This window comes from Echinops telfairi, unplaced genomic scaffold (genome assembly GCF_000313985.2).
Source record: "Echinops telfairi isolate 266 unplaced genomic scaffold, ASM31398v2 ScPeMD7_7469;HRSCAF=8507_1, whole genome shotgun sequence".
In the NCBI taxonomy this organism is placed as follows: Eukaryota; Metazoa; Chordata; class Mammalia; order Afrosoricida; family Tenrecidae; genus Echinops; species Echinops telfairi.
In genome coordinates this window covers 29,281,840-29,297,179 of record NW_022111373.1, presented here as the reverse complement: position 1 = coordinate 29,297,179, position 15,340 = coordinate 29,281,840, and the positions used below count along the sequence as shown (strand labels likewise).

Genomic DNA, 15,340 nt, shown 5'->3' with positions numbered 1-15,340 from the left:
ATGGCATGTGGTGTTTCCCTCTGCAACTGGAGTGCAGAAGAGGGCGTGTGGGTGTATCCTCCTTGGTGTAGATGGCAGACAGAATTACCCTAGTCACAGAGATTTCCGTGGAGGTTGGGAGGATGTTCCCACAGCAGTGTGGAGCGCCACAGATGGTGGGCATAAGTTCCCCAAGTCACTTGTAGGGACTTGGGATGTAGGCTGGAGTTCCCCAGCCATTTGAAATGGAGTTTCCCCCAGCCATTTGTGGTATGGTGGAGAATGGGTATGATTTCCCCAGCTGTGTGTAAAGCCAAAAAGTACAGGTGGAAGCTCCCCTAACTGGGCCGTCAAAGTTGCCCTAAGTGGAGGAGGGTGGCCTGGAGGCCGGTAGTGGCTTGTGAAAGGAAAGATGAAGAGAATAGAAGAAAAGCAGATACAGGAGAAAACCAAGACAGGAGCAAAATAAATAAATAAATAAATAACTCATATATATACACACACACACACAAATGAAAAGAGAAAACAAAAGTAAAAACAGTCTGAAAAAGAAAACAACAAGAAAGGAGAGCTGAATCTGCTAAGACTGTGGCATGAAAGAGAGAAGAGATAGAAGAAGGGGTAAAAAGAAGGAAAAGTGAAAGAAGAAGAAGAAAAGAAAGGAAAAAGAGAAGAAAAATAGATAAAGAGATAGCTGAGCCCCACACCGTGCCATTTGCAGCACTGTCACATGGGGCAGGCTGGAGCTCTCCACACTGTGTGAGCAGTCACCTCAGGCAGAGGGTAGGAGGCTGGAAACCAGCAGTGGAATGTGGAAAGAAAGAGAGGGAAAGGAGAGAAACAGAAAAGAAGAAAGAAAGAAGGACAGAAAAGAGAGAGAGAAGAAGAAAAAGGAAAGAAAGAGAAAGAAGGAGGAAAATGTAACTGTACTTGCTAAGATTCACTGTTATGAGAAAGAGAAGAAAAAAATAAAGAATACAGAGATAGCTGATCCTGATTGCTTGAAAGTGAGGCTGGAGAGGTTTAAACCCTGCCCCAAGGTGGCAGGTTGGTTTGCCCTTTTAGTGCAGGGTCTGAGCAGTGCTTCGGAATTGCCCTAGTTGACAAGATCACCTTAGAGGCCAGACTGATGTTTCCTCAGACTGATGTTTCCTCAGCAGTGCAAAGTGCTGTAGAGGGCTGTCACAGCTGCCTTGTGTAGTGTGAAGTGCTCCCATAGAGGGCAGGCTGGAGTTCCCCCTGCTATTTGGGTTGAGTTGCCCTACGTGGAGGGTAGTGGCCCAGAAGTCAGCTGTGGCATGTGAAAGGAAAGAGAGGGAGAAAAGAAGGAAAAGAGTGGGGGGAAAAAACTGAAAAAGAGAAAAACAAAACTGGGCCCATTGAGACCAACCGCAGTGGGAAAGATAGAAGGGAGAGAGAAGAAAGAGAGAAGAAAAAAGGTGGTAAGTAAGGAGATAATTGAGGCTTGATTGCTTGACCATAGGGCTGGAGGAGTTCCAACCCTGCCTCAAGGTAGCGGGGTGGTGTGCCCACTTGGTATAGGGTCCCACAGATGCTGAGCAGAATTACCTTCGAAGGCAAGATCGTAGCAGAGGGCAGGCAGCAGTTCTCACAGCGGTGTTGAGCACAGGATTTCACTGGTATAGCTGCCTTGTACTATATGCAGCACTACAGCTGTGTGTGTGTGTGTGTGTGTGTGTGTGTGTGTGTGTGTTCCCTCATCCCTGTATAGGGCCCCAGGACAGGCAGGACCCCCCAACTGTGGGTAGGATCACTGAGAGCAGAGCTGGGCTTGTTGTGTTAGCTTGCGCCAGAACTGCTGAAGCCCTAATAGCTCAGAGGTTTTTCGTTTTTCTCCCTGGCCAGCTGGAATTGAATTAAGTTATTCTGAAAATGAGGCTTGCTCCAAGGAGTCTTTGTTTTGCTGATAACCTCTGTGCTCTGTAGCTATGCTAATGTGTGTTAAAGAACTCGTTCTACCTGTTGCCTTTGAGTTAAGCAATGAACCCAGGATTTGCAGTTTTTTCAAGAAAATATTTTTTCTCTCTTTTGTATATTGGGCTTATGGAGTGACCTGATTTGGGGGCTGTCATGCTGACCCCTAGAGGAGGAGATCCAGCTTATCAGAGAGGTTGTTTTCTTCTCAGCCAACTAGAACTGAATTCGCCCTCTGGACCAGGACTACTCTGCTTATTTCCTTTCACACTGCAACCTAACTCCGGTGAATTTCCTTACATCTTTCCTATTGCTCCAAATCTATGGCTACCTGCCAAACCCAATCCCCAGGCTCTGAGCTCAAGGAAGCTAACAGCGTGGGGAGCTCTGGTGTGGGGTCCATGACTAGCTTTCAGAGGTTCTCCTCATGTCTGGAATTATGTCCCTTTTAGTGCATCACCCTTGGGAAATTGCTACTCGCTGCCAAACTAGGGCGAATGTAGCTGCTCAGCTGGAGGCTACAAGCCCAGCACGCCGAACCCAGATCAATTTCGTGCAATCTTGGTTTGATTTTTTAATGGAAATCAAAAAAAGCAGGGCTCAAGATAGACCCTAGTACCCTGATTCTAATTTCAGGACTCTGCTTCCCAGTCTCCTTCACCTTACCTCCCAATTTTCTGGTCTGGCAGCAGGAGCTCTGGGCAGGAGAATCTAACTAGATTCCATCTTCTTCCATCTCCCAGTACATTCTTTTTACTCTGTCACAGGGTCCCAAACACCCGACAAGAAATAGCAGGCTTATTCACTCAGATGAAAGGAAGAGTTGGTAAGTATCTAAGACCATAGACTTCTTGGTAAAGTGGAGGGGCAACAAGAAAGAGGAAGACTCTTGAAGAGATGGATTGACACAGTGGCTGCAACAATGGGGTAAAACATAAGAACAATTATGAGACTAGCACATGATTGGCATTTCATTGTTATACATTGGGTCGCTGTGAGTTCAAATTGACTCAACAGCACCTAACAACAACAACAAAGTGTGTGTGTGTGTGTGTGTGTGTGTGTGTGTGTGTGTGGGTGTGGGTGTGTTTTCTAACTACTAAACTGTGTTGGGTTTTGTTTTGTTGTTTTTTCACTTTGGGGCTATGTTTCTTCTTTAAACTATATATAACAACTTACTTCCTGATGTCTTACTCCCACAAGACTGGGAATTACAAGCAGTTGGGTATTCATATATTTGCTTTGCAAATCCCAAGAGAAGTACTCTATTAAGATCCCACGCACTATAGGACAAGCCCAGAAGCTGAAACTTATTAAAATGTGGTGGCTCACTTGTCCCAGAAGATGACTGGCTGGCACTGTCCACAGCAGCTCGCCGTGCATGAACACTTCAGACTGTCTTTTAGGGTGAGTTCCTACAAAAGACGGTAGCATAGTCCAAAGTCTGATCATGCTGCTTGACCAGATTCAAATTGGCGGCTTTTCCCATGAAGTACAAAAGAAACCTGAACCAGGGTTTTGGTCCTCCTATCACCTCTCTATCAAAGACAGCCTGCAGCGGCCCACGGCTCAGCTGCTCCCATACAGAGCCCGGCACAGCTGGTGGGAAGTAATAGGAGACGCATCAGGGAGACTGTAGGTAGAAGTGATAATGAGACTGCGTGTGATCCCAGCCCCCACCAAGATTAAATGCGCAAGTGTCGTTCTTCTCTAATTAGACATTTACATCATTCCCTTTCCAATCGCAAGAAGGATCCAAGGAGAATTACTGCACTTGCCAAATTTTCTACTGACCTGACTCAGCTTTGCAAAGCAAACCCCTGCCCCCTCTGTTTTGGAAAGGGACAAAGGATGGAGATGGGGGTGTAGAGTTAGCAATCACTTCCCATGTCAGGCTCACTGGGGCCAGCCATGCTCTGCTCCCATGCTGGGACTCTGAGAGAGAAGGGCAGTCTGTTGAATATTTGCATCTTAAAGCCAAAGAATGTATTCCATATGCTAGAGGCAGCCTGGGCTCAAGAAGCATTCTTCTGTGGTTTCTTAATGGAACAGCTTGTCTCTTCCTGCTGCTTTACAGGCACAGAGAGGAGGGAATAAATCAAGTCTTTTGCTAGGTTACAAGTAAGTGCTTCGTGTCTTGTAGCTGTACACATCCCTTTCCCCTCTTTCTTGTCTGTGTCTTTTGATGAGATTTCTAATGTTTCTGAAGACACACTTCTATTTAAGGATGTTCCAGGGTAACTCAGAAAGTTGGGTTGCAGTTCATGGATGCGTGGGTTTATTCCAATCAAAAAGCATTGGATCACTACATGGCTGCAGACAAGTTTTCTCAGTAATGCTCTTGCTTTAGTATTGTTATTGTGCTTAAAAAAAAAAAAAAAGTCCCATCAAAACAGTAGCTTTCCAAGGGACCTTCTGGGCCAACTGAAATTCAAAGCAGAGAGGTCAGCTCAGAAGGTTATAGTGACTGTTTTTGGAGACTCCCAAGGGCTGCTTATATTTGGTAGTTATAAGATTACTTTTTCATATGAAGCTCTTATATATATGTGAAACTATATACAGTTTCACAAGTTTTGTTTCTCTGGACAACACAGTCTAACACAATAATCATGGTAGACTTTTTCCTTGAAGAACACACAATAATCACAGGAACTTATTAGGAAGCAGTTTTAAGAAAATAGAAAGTTCCTTGATAAGAAAATGGTTAGGAACCTTTCAAAGAGGATATTTTTTCCCTCACCATCATGCACCTGCTCATTCTTTGAAGGTACCATAGAGGATCCTCCAAGAATTTGGGGGTGGAAAACCTTTTGTTCTTCAACCTACAACCCTGATCATTCCTCTTCAGACTAATTTTTGTTCCTAGAACTCACAGAACATTTAAAAGGGGCACAATTTGAGGTTCCTTGAGGATACCAAAGTAGCTATTTTTGACATAGTATAAACCAAAGGATGAAGAATTTTTAGGGATGGGTTTCTCCTCCTGGTAAGTAGATTCCAACTTAGAGTGAGCTAATACTGGGTTCCAAGGCTGTAAATCTTCCCAGGAGCAGAAAGCCTCACCTTACTCCCATAGAGCAGCTGGTGTGTTTGAGCCACCAATCTGTGGTTCCCAGGCAACACCGCCAGAGGGAAGGGTTAGAAACATGAACTTCAGAAGTGTATTGATCTAAATGAAGGATAATGTTAAACGCTATTTAAAATATTGTTGTTTAAACTATTTCCATGATTTTGTACCATTATTATTTTTTTAACTTACCTTTGGATATATTTTACTTGACGTGTTTCTGATTTGTGCTTTCTGAGTAATGCCAGTTACCTATGGTCACACTAAGGAAAATTAACATGCTGTTGTGGAAGGGACCACAGGCCAAAGAGAACAGAGCTCTCTGCTCCAGTGCTGGCTCTTCTATTCATTAGCTATGCAGTCTCAAACAAACTCAGCTTTCTGAGCTTTGTTTACTCCAATCCAAAACAAGGTAGTGGGGTTGGCGGCAGGGCATGGAGACACAAGAACCACCCCAGTTAAATGGCAAAACTAAATTCTTTCTATCATTTATCAGCATGAGGAGTCTGCTGGATTTGTTACTGTGACTCATAAATGCCCTCCAGCCATTTATATACACCCTGAAAGATGCACACGTACTAGAATATATGTTTTAAAAGTTACACTGAAGAATGAAGAGTTTTTAAGAATTAAGAATGTTTGTAAACGAAGGCAGGGACTATTACAGAAAAAACTAGTGGAAGTCTGAAGGACCTCATGAGCGTCAGAAATTGGATTGCTGTAATAAGCTACTACGACTTGTGTTCGGGGCCAGGGAGTCAGTTCTGGCTCCTAGTGACCCTGTGTAAGACAGAACCCAACACTAGCCGCTACATCCCGACGATCGTTATGTGTGAGCCTCTTGGCGCAGCCACTGTGTTAATCCACCTTCTGGAAGGTCTTCCTCTTTTTTCACAGGTCCTCTACTTTACCAAGCACGGTGTTTTTCTCCAGCGACTGGGCTTTCTTGAAAACATGGCCAAAATGATTGAAATGAAGTTGTGCCATCTTCATGGCTTAAGAGCCTTCTGATTATGCTTCTTGCAAAACAAATGTGTTTGTTCTTCTGGCCCTCCATGGGACTTTCAATATCTGTCAACACCATAATGCATTCGTCCGTCTCGTCTTCCTGATTTCACATGCATAGGAGAAGATTGAAAGTGCAGGGCTTGGACAGGTGCAACCAAGTCCTCAAAGTGACATTCTTCTTTTGTAACATTTAAAAGATCCTTTTTTAGAGCAGATATGCCCAATGTAATACATCATCTTATATCTAAACTGCTGCTTCCCTGAGTATTGATTGTGTATCCAAGAAAAATGAAATCTTTGACAAATTCTATATTTCTCTATTTATCATGACATTATTGGTTCACTTGTGAAGATTTTGGTTTTCTTTGTGTTGTATTGTAATCCGTACAGAATTCTGCAGTCTTTGGTTTTCAACAGCAAGTGCTTCCAGTTCTATGGGCTTTCAGCACGCAAGGTTATTAACACATTATTAATAAGCCTTTGTCTAATCCTGACACCTGTTCATCTACAATACAGACCAGCTTCTCAGATTGATAAGGAGTCATCAAGGAGTGGAAAAGTGGTCCAGACCCCCCACCAAAAAAAAAAGTGGAAACAGCAAAGCTTAGTATGTTCCAAGAATAATAGACTATCAGAATGTCTGGAAGATAGTATTCTGAGGAGGTGAGAATAGAGAGATAAACAGAGGCTAGAACATGAAGAATCATAACAAAAAACTAAATTTTATTTCAAATCAAATGGAAAGCTATTGGAAGGCATAATCAGTTAATACAAATACTAATAAATCTATATACCAACCACTAAAGTCAATGATGAGGAAACTATCAGAACATTTTTTAGAATTGAGGATGGTGAGGCCTTGTCTCTTGTGCTGTGGACATGTTTTCATGAGCTATCAGTCCCTAACAAAGAATAGCATGCTTGGTAGAGAGTCAGCCAAAAAAAAGGAAAACAAGATGGATCGACACAATGGCTGCAATTATGGGCGCAGACATAAAAATTGTGAAGTGAGCAGAGGATTGGTGGCCAGTGTTTCATTCTACAGTAAATAGGATTGTCATGCGTTGGGGCTGACTTGATGGCACCTAACAATAACAACTACAACATGTACTCTATATTATTTGAAATTTCTGAGAGACCTTTGTATGAGTTGTCAGGGTGGAGTTGTGAAGACAGTAGCTCAATTAATGATTGCCTGGGGCACAGAGGGGGAGAATGAGGGGACGGGGGAGACAACATCAGTGGGTATAAGAAGGAAGAAAAAGTACTAAAATTGGTTGTGGTGATGACTGCACAACCCTTCTTGATATAATTGAACTACTGAAATGTATACTATGTTCATTATAGCTCAATAACTAATGACTGAGTAAGAGAGGGAGGGAAAAGATCAATTGCACTTGTACCCAGAATAACCCCATCTGGGGGTAAAGACGACTTTCAAATGGGTGAGTGCAGACATCATGATTAAGTGAGAGGATCATGGAGCTAAAAGGCAGGAAGCCCAAGGACTCAGTCTGAGATGCTCATCAAATAAGAGAACCATTCTGAGCCACAGTTTCCTGACCTGTAAAATAGGAAGCCTTCCCTTAAAGTAACCCTTAAATCCTATCATTTCAGATGTTTCAATGAGGCCACTAAGTATTAGCCTGAGTTCCCTAGAAAACAGAATCCAAGGCAAAGCTATCATGAGAAATACTGTGCAAAAACGTAATGTCAGGGAAACACACGTAAGAAAGAAGGAAGAGAGAGAGGCAGAGCACTTAGAAGAGGTGCTTTACGATGCAGCCCACATTTTGCCAACTACTCAATTTCATGAACTGGATCTCTGAGTTCATAAAGGAGAGGAAGAGAACAATTAACCCATTGGTGCCCTCTCATTTCCCATCACGTCAAAATCTTTTCCACGGTGTTAACTTCCCTGTACTTCCGAAGTGATGCTGCTCAGGCTACCCGGGCAGTCTTGGGAAAAGCTGGAACCTGCAGAGTATGCCGGGTGTGCTGTCCTGACCCAACATCAGTGCTCCCATCAGGGCTCTTTGTCAGCTGCTGGTGTGTGTTTATTGGGCAGCTCTCAGCAGAGGGCCTTAGTGGGAACTCTGCTCAGAGAAGAGAACCACCTCACCTAAGAGCAACCCACATCCAATGCTGGACTGTTGAAGATATGCAAAGGGCCAGCCGCATTGCCTCCATTTGGGAATGTTTTGAACAGATCTTCTCAAAGGACCAGCCAAGGCCTTTGTTGCAGAAGCATCCCAGGTTAACGTCTCCCTTTGTCTACTCTTTGCTAGCCATAGTTATTCTGCACTATATCTTAATAACACATACAAACTGCTTTAGAAGGAAATCCAAAGGCCTATGAATTATTCCTCCATTCCCAACCATTGCTGTCAGAGTGGTCAAATGCAACATCATGCTTAAATTCAAAATCATTCTAGCAAGGACAAAGGGGATCATTTGTTATTGACTGAAAAAGTACCCACCCAGAAATCGCTAGCTATGAAAATGACTACTAAGTAATTAAGTTATACCCTTCAGAAGTCAGATCGAATAGTAGTTATTGTGGTGCTTTTATTGACTCCTCATGCCCTTAAACATTCCTGCATTCTTCTCCAATCTCAGATTCTCCCAAGTGAAGGGGGCCTAAAAGGAGCCCATAAATACATGTCTTAGCTCAAGTAACCATTTTTGTTGTTCTATTTTTCAGGCTCAAAACACACTCCTTGAGTACAAGATAACTCTTGAGCCATTCATACTCTGCCCTCCCTTCTATGGTACACAAAGCCAGCATGGAATAAGTACAATCTGCACATAGGGACCCCAGCTTCCTTTGCTGTCTGGGCATTTCGTGGCACGCCCAACAGAGGTAAGAGATGTCTGGTATACTAGCTGCTCTACCTAAGACGAGGGGAATAGAATAAATCATACTCAAGTTATCATCCAGTACAAAGGATCCAATTTTGGACTTGGGTAATTTGTATTAATTGTTGAAAATGATCAAATCATCTATGTATCAAGTGGAATAAAACTACTTTTATTTCTTTCTTTGTCTGTCTTTAGAAAAAGTCCCTTGTGGGAACTTATAAAATCCAAAAATATGCACATTCCAATTTACTCTGCTTGTAAGATACCTCCTGTATATACAGCAGCAAACCATAGAAATACTCAAATGTTTAAGGATGTGTTTAAAGATCGTGCTGCTTATTCCATCTGCAACGAGGGGATGATTTGTCACAGTATACCTGATACTTCATACAGACTTGCTTGGGAAAATGTGTATAATGATGCTTAGGGAACTCTTATAATATAATTCCAGGAAACTGTGCTGCGGGTTAGGTTTCAAGGCCCTTTCCCAGATCCACTCAATTGGAAATTCTGTAAATTCCAACTGGAGACCCAGGATATTTCATATAGTCTTCTTTTTTAATAAACTGGGAATGATAGGTGATTCAGATGAAAACTGAATGTGGCAGCAATTGTATAATACTACTTGAGATGACTGAACTATGGAATGCTATGATATCTGCTTTAGCTCCCAATAAAATGGTTTTGCGAGGGGGGGGGAGGAAAGTTTGAGAACCACTGCCTTAGGGGTTATGTTACTCCTGCCATAAGCCGTAACACTTTCTCTAACAATATCCCGTCTTTACTTTTAAAAGCGCAAAGCTGACCATAGAGATTTTCCCCTAAGTAGGCAAAATACACTTCGTGGTACGGAAATATGAATACCCTAGGCCATTGTTTGTTTTTTGGTTTTTGTTTTGTTTTGAACAAATATTTATACCACCTACATGGGCAGGAGAAGGTGCTGCCGTGAACAGGGGCCTCGGCCCCTAAGACTCAAGCTTTGTCCTTCAAAAATACTTTTATTTCTTACTCATTTCTTTTGACCTCTTCTCTTGCTGTTTTCATTCTTTTTCACCTGTTCTTTTAATTTCTTTGCTTGCCTCCCCGCTTCTTTTTCCTTTAAGCTTGTTTTTGGTTTTCCTTTTTATTGCCCTTCCCTTATTCCCTTTTATTTATTTTTTGGCCACTTGATGGGGGCAGCAGTCTTGTCCACACTGACCAGCCAGACCTGCTGCATATGTGACTCCATAGATTGGGTGAGTGCCACTGCCCCTCCTGCTTGACAAACAGCAGCTAACACCAGCCAGCCCCACCAAAGCTCAACAGCACACCCACTCCCATCCTCTAAAGCCACCAGGAGAAAGGTGGTAGGCACCCAAGTCATGCCAAACTAGGGAGCAGAGTAGTACACCCCGTCTGCTCATCCACATATATCAAGAAAAATTAAAGCAAAAAGTCTGAATTAAACACATGAATATAGAGGTTTCACCTTGGTTCACACAAAGGAACAAGACAAAGTGGCTCAAACGGCAGACCAAAAGTTAACATCATGAGACATTGATGTGTTTGAAAGTCTTACCACGTGGTTAGTAGTCCAAAGCTTATCCAACAATAGCTCCAGGGCTTCTTGCAATAAACTACTATAGATAGATGAAAATAAGACAACTGTGATGCTGTACAAACTTGTAGATCATGTCCTTCAAGGAAAAATAATGAAGGAATCAGGAGCATTTCATCTGGATAGGAGTCAGAATTGTCTTCCAGTATGTATAAGTTGTACTGTAGCCAAAAGAATACATGTATATTTTGTGGTTGGGGGGGGTGGTTAAATAATTTTATGGGGGCTCCTACAACTCTTATCACAATCCAGACATATATCAAGTGTATAAAGCACATTTGTACATTCGTTATCCTCATCATTCTCAAAACATTTGCTCTCCACTTAAGCCCCTGGCTTCAGCTCCTCATCTTTCCCCTGCTCCCCCCCACTCATGAACCCTTGATAATTTATAAATTATTATTTTGTCATATCTTACACTGTCCGACATCTCCCTTCACCTTTTCTGTTGTCCATCCCCCAGGGAGGAAGTTATATATAGATCCTCATAATCGGTTCCTTCTCTCTACCCCACCCTCCCTTCACCCTTCCAGTATTTATACCTATGTTTGGTGGCAAGAAGTCAAAACCAGCTGGTTAATATAAAAAGAGGGGGAAAGGAGAGGGAAGAAGAGACAGACTAAAGTGGGATTAGCAGAAAAATTATCACTTATTTGAAAGGGAAGAGGTAGCTAAAGAGAACTTGGAAAGCTGACTCCGAAGCCATGGGCGTCATCCCCATGAGTCTAGATTGTAACAAACTCTTATGCTTCAAAAATTTGAGAAGCATTGATCTAAATAACATATGCCTGCTTTAAGCTTTAAAATGTAAGACTAAGACAAACAAGTTGGAAGTTTTTTGACCAATGGATTTTGGAATGAACATTTTTTAAAATGTCCAAGTGTCTTAACAAGGGTCAGTATTGGAATGTAGAAAGCTGCCTGCTGGAAGAATAATTCAAGAGTGAATTGGTTGGGATGTTGTAGATGGGATTCAACATCCACTGGCCTTTATTGCCTATTTACCTAAGGTGTGGACTTTGAATTAATTTAAATCGTCATCGACCTCCTTCTATAAAATACTGTCTTTTCTACAGAAATAATTTCTCTTTGAACTGTCGCTCCTTAGAGAAACTCTGTCTACTCCTAAGAGAACATAGAAGAGCACACATCCCACTTCCTGGCAGCAAAAAGAAACTTTTGCCATGATGTTTACAGTTGCCTTAGCACAGGCCTTTCTAGGGATTAGGTAAGCAGGCACTGGGTAGGCAGACTAAGAAATAGGCTGGACTCAGACTTTTCCAACTGGAATCAGGACACATCAGCTGCTTTTCCCAATGGAAGTTCTCTTTTGTGACATCCCCTTCTGGTTTTTACCTCATCAGATCAACAAAGTTACCCAAACTCTTCCATTGGTAACCAGAATAAAACAATATTTACAAAACTGACTAAAAATTAAAAATACTCCTACAATCACCTATGGCCATTCATATGAAATCTCTTTCCAAGCACATTGATATTTATTCCAGTAAAAATTATCCTAAATAATTTAGAATGAAAAATAGATCTTTCCCTTTTATTGGTTTATTCTTGATTGGAAGGACAACTCAAACAATTTTCCAACCACTCAGTTGGGAGATTCTTTTCCTCTGAAGGATGTTGCTTCAAAATAAACTTTAGAACACTTGGTAAAAGTGATTTATTATAAAAAGCAAAAGAAATTCTGATATTTACCAGTCTCAAACTGGCATTATTTCCAAGCACCAAAATAATTTGCTTTCCTGTTTGCTTCTTCAACCCAACACTACAGAAAAGCAATCAAATGCCACTAGCATAACAATTTTACTATGTCTGGATCTTATGGAAGGGCAATGTTAATTCATAAAGCACTTTTATTGTCATTACAAGCCATAAATGTATACTGACTGTTAGTGGGGTGACTGCATATCTCTCAAATTTGTTCATGAATATTCTGATAGTGAAAACACAGAGTGAGTGACAGGTTTGACAAGGCCTCCTAAACAGAACTGCTTCCGTTTTTAACTCTCGATGGATAGGTTATATTGTAAACCCCTAAGGGGGTAAGTTTATTATACCTCTGCCAAAAACAAATTATGAATCTTGGCAACTTTAAAATCCATGTGGAAAGTATATGGTCAGTCAATGTTTTAAGGCATAGTGCTTAAAAATTATGATAGAATATTAAACTGGAAAATACTTTAACAGGAAGAAAAATCATTTCAGTTGGTATGATTAGTTTGTTCAGAGTGAGCTTAATCTCCATGATTTATTGCCTTGCTTGTTTTATTGTAGTTTTGCTTCCTTTCTCATAAAAATGGAAGCTATGTTATATTTTAGGTGGCAACAAAGGATTTTTATGTGTGTTTGGGAAAGTAAAGAAGGTAAACTAACTCAGTCAACACATTATCTACTGGGTCCCAGCTGTTCACACCAATTTCAGGGTTCTTTCTTAAATTAGGTCACTCCTGCTGATACTCTCCATTAAATCCATGGAAAAATTCAAACATAGTAGCACAGCATTGTTCCAACAAATTACCATGGCTATTATGAACAAAATAATTGAATAACATCACTGTCCATGTCTCTTCTGGACACTACATTAATGTACTCGACCCTTCGCAATTAAATTCTTCAAAATTTTAATGTATGGTCATTTTCTGCCTATAAATTTTTCCTGGCTAAAGACTAAGACTCATGTATTACCCCCCAGTGGGATGAACACCAGAAATGTGGGTGAAGGGAGACAGCAGGCAGTGTAAAATATGAAAATAAAATAATTTATAAAATATCAAGGGTTCACGAGGGTGGGAAGATGGGGGAGGGAAGGGAAGAGGAGCTTCAACGAGGGAAGGGAAGATGGCTCAAGTAGGAAAAAAATGTTTTGGAAATGATGATGGCAACATGTGTACAAATGTGCTTGATTCAAGTGATGTATGGATTGTTATAAGCACTATAAGAGCCAACAATAAAATGATTTATTTATTTATTTAAAAAGACTCATGTATTCCTGAAACTTGATAGAAGCAAAAGAATTAGACCAAAATCTACCTTTCAATTTCCTTTTATTTCTTCCTCCAGAAGGAAATGTAGTCTAACCATTTCTGCTGTTGCTGTTTCACCTGAAACCTGAGAGATGAAGTGGAGTTGGAGCAGAGATAGATAGGGCAAGACCATTCCAAGTAGAGATAACAGCAAGAAATAAGGTCTTAAGGTTAGGAAGAGTTTGGTGTGATTGAGACTTAGAGAAAAGTTGGTAGTGTGAGATAAACGTGTAAAATGTATGTGAAAGCCAGATTGGAGGGCCTATAGGGCATGGTTTAACAACTTAGATTTTATTCAAACCATACTGAGAAAACAGTGACATTTCTAAGAAGAAACATGATCATTGTCTTGTATTTAAAATAATAGTTTATAATTTTAATTGACATAGTATCGACCAGTAGTAACAAATAGGGATGTGAGTCCTATAGCACAGTTAGTACTCTGCAAATGTTCCACTTGCTCCCCATACAGTTTCCAGCCTGTTTAACAGTGGACTGAGAGGGAACGTGATACTTGGCTTGTCTAGATCAAGACAGTTAATGTTAGTGTGCTTCTTCCATCTCTTCTTCTCCAGTGGGAGACTAGGCGACTATATCGTTTCACATGATGCACCATAAGATCAAAGATCTTCCATCATCCTGGATCTTTGCATAATTAATAGAAGTAATCATCCTTCCCAACCAGTTGAGTATGTAACTTGATTAGGAAATAAACCTTCAGTATACTGAACAAGTGAGATTTGAAGTGTCTGTTTTACTACATTAAAAAGTTCACAATAGATTCCAGGTGGCCAGTAAGCATAAGAAAAATCATAAAAAGTGTTTTGAAAATCCTATATGGATTAACCACTGAATGTAAAGTGAAGGTGATGAGGGGTGGCAGCTGACTTCCTCTAACTTCACAACAAGGGGTAGGGGGCATCAGCAACTGCAGCAGCTGTCCAAGGCAATTCCTATGAGACTGGGATTGGACATATCCCCACCCTTCAAACTCCTTTACCAATCTGACTCCAACCATCCCTATCACGTAGTCTCAACTCACTAATTCATTGCAATAGCCGCAGAGAACTCACAGAGAATATTCACGTTTGTGGGTTTATTAGGGACATTAACAAGTTACAGTTCAGGAGATACAGTTGTTCAGTCAGGTCTTTTGTCTGCCATGCCCACAGGGAGGCCTTTCTGGGCTTTGGTCTCTTGACCTGGCCTCTTCCCAGCCCTTCAGGAGCTGCCAATATATGTCTGAAGGGCATACTACTCTGCTCTAAACTCTGGCCCAAAAGGTGCTCAATTCTAACTCCATGGGTCAGCCAAACTAGTTCCCTCAAGTAAGTGTCTGGAGGAACCCCACTCCGTAGCCAGCCTTCTTCACAAAGGCATGCAGCTTTTATTGAAGTATAGGCTGGGAAGTCCATTGTTTGGTGTCAAGTGCTGGATCTTGGTTCTGCTTCTGCCACTCCTCTGGCTTAATAGCTGTCTCCTAGATCAAGAAGTTTCAATGAGCAGTGAGCTCAGGGTTCAAAGGACATGCTCCACTCTTTGTTCTTCTCATATTTCCCTCTTGCTGCTTTTAAGATGGCTCATTTTATATCCAGCAGAATGGCATCCACAATTAAACCTGTCAACAATCACTCACATCTGAATCCTATCAGTGTCTTCTCCCACCTTCTCTTACTCACACTCATCAGCTATAGGTGGGTGTAAGACTATAGTTAGAAGAACCATAGCAATGATTCACTACACTGCAAAGGGGAAACACTTTTTAATATTGGGAAAGCGATTTTACATGCAGTGTGAATTAAGAAAATTTGTTTTCTTTTGTTGCTTTGATTTGCTCTGTCTTGTTTT

At 41.3% G+C, this 15,340-nt stretch overlaps 1 pseudogene; it reads left to right on the top strand.

Moving 5' to 3' along the window:
- Positions 1-6,958: 6,958 nt before the first annotated feature.
- LOC115873731 overlaps positions 6,959-15,340 on the top strand; it is a 16,029-nt pseudogene continuing 7,647 nt past the window's right edge.